This window comes from Eptatretus burgeri, unplaced genomic scaffold, assembly GCF_056783735.1.
Source record: "Eptatretus burgeri isolate ZD-2024b unplaced genomic scaffold, Ebu_testis_v1 Ebu_testis_scaffold_119, whole genome shotgun sequence".
Lineage (NCBI taxonomy): Eukaryota > Metazoa > Chordata > Myxini > Myxiniformes > Myxinidae > Eptatretus > Eptatretus burgeri.
In genome coordinates, this window is record NW_028222069.1 from 1,652 (window position 1) to 7,500 (window position 5,849).

The following is a 5,849-nucleotide window of genomic DNA, read 5'->3' on the forward strand; positions in this document are numbered from 1 at the left end:
ACACAGAATGTGTAAGATTCAAAGAAGTCAATGGGGAGGTAGAAGCGACTCCTATTCCACACTTGGCGTGCAATCACTCAGAAGCAGACACGAGGGTATGCTTGCACACGCTAGATGCCAATTCATCCCTTAGAAATGGTGATATTGTCGTGAGAGCAACAGATACCGACATCCTTGTCATTCTTCTGCATCACTGTCATAAGGTTTCCATGAATGTGTGGATGGATCTTGGTACATCAGGCCGTGGTAACAGGCGTTACGTAAACATCTCAGCCATTGCGACACAGATTGGTTACCTGTTATGCAAGGCCCTTCCAGGATTCCATGCCTATACTGGTTATGACTGCACAGCGGCCTTCATAAGGAAAGGCAAAAAGCGTCCTTTGGCCATCGCTGAAAAAGACGAACAGTACCTTGATGCATTGTATGCCTTAGCTTCAGGGCCGGTGGATGATGCTACCTGCAAGGTTATAGAAGAATTTACTGGGAAAATGTATGGTGCAAAGAAGAAAACTCCTCTCAACAAGCACAGATACTTGATCTTTGAGAAAACCTTCGGACCGAAAAATGGAAAACAACCATTTACCAAGCTGAAAGGACTCGACGCAAGCAGTATTCCACGTAGCGAGAGTGTTGTGAGACAGAAAATCCACAGAAGCAACTTTGTAGCAATGATGTGGCATGCGGCCGGTGACAACCTATTGCCAAAGGAACCTCAACATGGATGGGAACTGCATGATAACTCCTACAGTATTGTGTGGTTTACATGTCCTCAGATGCCAGAAAGTGTTATCCCAGAAAATTTGGAGTCGAATGAAGATGATGAAGAAGATGGGGACATAAATTACCATTGTGACAGTGACACTGATGTTGACGATGACAGCACTGACACTGACAGTGATGTAGACGATGATGACGATGACTGAATTATACTGTAGAGCAATAAGCCAGGTCTGCATGGTACTCCTGTGGTTGCAATTAAAATATAATTTTGGCTGTCACAACAAGAGGGAGACGTTGGGATTGGTGGGCTTGGACACAACAGGAAGTTGCTGAAAATGTTTTCATTTCACACATCTAGGCCTACTTACCGTAGCTTCAGCAATTGATTTAATTCTTATACTTTGTAGGTTTATCTGTAACTGTAATTTCACCTGTCAATTTATAGGGCTGGTGGATAATCCACACTGCATCACAGAGTTCAGTTGTTATTGGTTTGGTAGATTAAGGTTTCACTTTATACTAGTGTAAAACTGTTCGTGTGTTTGTTGTAAAAGTGATGTTGTTCTCAAAACCTGATGATCCCTGGGATGGGAAAACTAACGATATCTCGAAACATAGAAATTTGATAGATAAGGCCTAAATGGACATTTTCAATTGGCATACATGTATATTTTTCGATACATGTTGATCCTCCAGATGAATGATAAACAGGTATAGCATGGTATTGATGATTTCATCTCATTTTGTGTATGATCAGATTGACATTGTCACTTCTCAGATTGTAACCAATCTAATTAGTGTTTATTACATAATAAATTTCATTATTCAAAATTCACATCAACTGTTGTTTTACATTAATTTTGTTCTTTGGTTATGATAAGTGACAATACCGGATTTTCCAGTGTAAATTTCTGGTCCAATCCCAAAATTGAGACCCCGTTTGAGCCTTTATTGACCCTTCTTAAGTAAAAATGCCAGGGAATATCTTTTCTTGAGTTACACACTTCTGATCAGTGGTAATAGGGGATCTGATTGTGTGAAATTCAGTTTTGTTCTCCAAAGTGTAGTTGAGACCCTTTTTGGCCCTTACCAAAGGAGCTTCTTGAGCAATAACGCCAGAGAAAACCATTTCTTGAGTTAAATGGCATCAATCCATGATGCGGATACAGTCAATTCACCAAATTTCAGGTCCATTCCCCGAAGTGTAAATGACACCCTTCTGACCCTTCTTAAGCAGAAACGGCGGGAAATATTTTTTCTTGAGTTATAAATTTGTGATCAGTGGTGATCGGTGATCTGATTATGTGAATTTCAGTTTCATTCTCCAAAGTGTAATTGAGACCCTTTTTGGCCCTCACCCAGGGGCCTTCTTAAGTAATATTGCCAGGGAATTTCTTTTCTTGAGTTACATTTTATTCAATACTGCTCGGAACAGAATCCACAAAATGAGTTTCAGCCTTGTTCTCAGAAGTGTAATTGAAGGTCAATATTTTGGGGGTTTGTAGGTTCACCCCCTCTAAATGCCAGGAATGCGACACACAAGAAATGGATTGTATTTCTCCATCCAGCATTCTGAATAGAATAGGGCGATCAAACCTTTCACTCTCAATCGTGTAAATGAAACTAAGCTAGCTCCCTAACTATTATGAATACGTCAAAAACTTAAAAAAAAAAAAAAACATCAATAGTTTCGCGTTGGCCAGTGTTTTACATACATTTTGATACCTTGCCATACGCTGGCTAACACGTCAAGGTAACTTGAGGGAGGTCCTCAATGAGGATGGGGGTCCTCAATGCCAGACAGGAAATCCGAGCCGTATCTCTGGACATATCACGTGCTTTTGACACAGTCTGGCACCCTGCCCTACTCACCAAACTCTCTTCCCATGGTATTCAAGGCCATCTCCACTCATGGCTCGCAGACTTCCTCTCCTGTCGCAGTCAACGTGTGGCCCTAAATGGAGTTCTTTCATCCCCTCTTCCTGTGCAGGCTGGAGTTCCTCAAGGTAGCGTTCTGGGCCCTGTTCTTTTTCTGGTTTTCATCAATGATCTCTCGGACTCTCTGGAAAATCCTCTATTTCTCTTTGCCGACGACTCCACCCTCTGCCGTACCATCTGTCATCCCTCAGACTGGCAAGCAGCAGCTTCTTCGCTCACTGCAGATCTGGATAAAATCACAAACTGGTCCAACACGTGGAACATGTCTTTCAATCCAGACAAATCTCACACTCTCACTATGTCTCTTCGAAAGGACCGTTTACAAAACCCCCCCATCCACTTTCTCAACAATCCTCTGGAAGAAGTCTTTTCTTTCAAGCTTCTGAGTCTCACTATCTGCCATGACCTTTCCTGGGAAAGTCACATTTCCAACCTCGCCTCAAAAGCCAGTCGCCGACTGGGAATCCTCCGTCGTGCAAAGTCCTTCCTCGGCCCTCTTGAGCTCCTGACCACTTACAAAGCTTTTGTCCGTAGCCTGATGGAGTACTGCTCTCCCCTCTGGGCTGGTGCTCCTGCCTCCCACCTTTCTCGGCTTCACGCTGTCGAAACCAGGGCATTTAAGATCATCGGCATCTCCCGCAATGAAGCTGAGTCTTTGGGCCTCTCACTCAATCACCGCAGGTTGGTCGGTGGTCTTTCTGTCTTCTACCGACTCCTCTCCAGCCTTGCCCCCCCTGCTCTCTCTGCGATTTGTCGCCACCACATTCCCACAGGGCGCTCAAGGTTCGCCAACAACCCCCTTCTGGTAAAACTACCAAAATCACGAATCACTGCTCATCTTCACTCTTTCATTCCTCTTTTTTCCCGCCTTTGGAATAAACTTCCTCACTCTATTCTTTCCCATTCTTCCCTCCAGGCTTTCAAAACAGCTGTTCACCACCACCTCTTATCTTCCCCCATCCAAATCCTCGATCTTTTCTACCCCCGATAATCCACCCAAGCCCACTTCCTTCAATTCCCCTGCTTTCCTTCCTGAAAGTCCCTGTAATGTCCATCTTCTCTTCGCCATGTTCCCCGTCCCATCCCCATCCCTCTCCCTTCCACAGTTCACCTAATGTGTCTGTTCCCCACTGTTTTGTCCCTCCCACTCCCGCCCCTCTTGTCTCATGCCCCCTTGCTGTGAGTTGTGTGTTAGCTCTCATACGAGCCTCGACCAAGGTATACAAAAAAAAAAAAAAAGGTGTGACAGGGCCTTTACTAACACAAGTCCAACCCATTTCTCCCCCTGGACGAGCCCACTGTGTTCAACATAAACATGGGGATAAATTTTGACTTTTCACTTCCATTACCTCGTCATGCAGGTTGTACTTGAATGTCCACACCTGGATCCACCAGTAACAGTAATAATGTCAAAAGGTTTATTCTTGTAACAAATTTAAAACTTTATTCGCTGCAAAGCTGAATGACCAAAAATAAAATCTCAACAGTCACAAATTTAATGGGTTTATTGATGCATTTCTGTCTCAACAAAACTAATTTATCTGCAAGTCTCTCTCTTTCTCTCTTTCTCTCTTTCTCTCTTTCTCTCTTTCTCCCTTTCTCCCTTTCTCCCTTTCTCCCTTTCTCCCTTTCTCCCTTTCTCCCTTTCTCCCTTTCTCCCTTTCTCCCTTTCTCCCTTTCTCCCTTTCTCCCTTTCTCCCTTTCTCCCTTTCTCCCTTTCTCCCTTTCTCCCTTTCTCCCTTTCTCCCTTCTCTCTCCAGTCCAATAACATAACAGATACATGTGTTCAGTACATTCTGCCAAATACTAATTAACTTTAGTAGGTTTAGTGTTGATGTAAATCTCCAGGCAGAAACCCCCAAAACTCACTATCATCAGACTCATCAGATAATTGTGAAAGAGATTCATCCCCTGAGCTTCCTGAAGATAAGTCCAACACAACAGGATTCTCATCATCTGTGGAGATGGCTTCAACCATGTCATTGTCCGTTTCTCGTGTCCAAAAGGAGACCATTGGTGTTGAACAAAGGTGTTTTGTTTTGCCATACAGGTTATGTTAGCCCATTTTTTAATTTTTTTCTTCACAGCTTAATTTTACGGGGCCGATAAAAAGACCCCCGAAAATCGACCACAGGGGCGAGGCCGATCGGCCCCGTCAAAATGCAAGCCATGTCGTGTTTGTCGTGTCATGGTTGGATCGTGTCGTGTTTGTCATGTCGTGGTTGGGTCGTGTCGTCGTTGATTGCGTCGTGTTATGTCGTGGTTAGATTGGGTCGTGTCGTGTCGTGTCGTGGTTGGAATGCGTCGTGTCGTGTCATGTCGTGGTTGGATTGGGTCGTGTTGTGGTTGGATTGCGTCGTGTCGTGGTTAGATTGGGTCGGGTCGTGGTTAGATTGGGTCGTGGTTGGATTGGGTCATGGTTGGATTGGGTCATGGTTGGATTGGGTCGTGTCGTGGTTGGATTGGGTCGGGTCGTGGTTAGATTGGGTCTTGTTGTGTCGTGTTGTGGTTGATTGATTTAGTTTGTGTTCTTCTCCTTAGATGTCGAGCTGCTGGCAATGATGTGGTGGAACAGGTTGTTGTTACCTTCGCCACCGAAGGTGAAGGAGGTTATGTTTTCACCCCTTTCTGTCTGTTTCTTTATGTACAGGATATCTCAAAAAGTTGTGGACGGATCTGGATGAAATTTTGTGGACAGGTTAGGTGTGTGACAAGGACGAACTGATTAGATTTTGGTGAAGATCCAGATCCGGATCCGATTATTAGAATTTTTTTAAGTGATTCTTTTCCATTGAGAGATCGGGCCAAAAACGATATATTACTGTATGGCATGATATTTCAAAAGGTTGTGGATGAATTTGGATGAAACTTGGTGAACAGGTTGGGTGTGTGACCACGATGAATTGATTCGATTTTGGTGAAGATCCGAATCCAGATCTCGATACGAGAGTTAATGAATTTATAAAGTTATTCTTCACCATTGAGAGATTGGGCCAAAAACGATGTAGTGCTGTATGGCATGATATTTCAAAAATGTATTGGGCCCGAAATGTTCTGGTGGATCAGGCTTTACATGGTGGAGGTATGCGCTCCACCGAGGGCCCTTGTGGTTTTAACATGTTATTATTCCGAATATAGAATCTTTTTCATCTGTATTTTTATTGCCCACCAGCAAATACAACCCATCG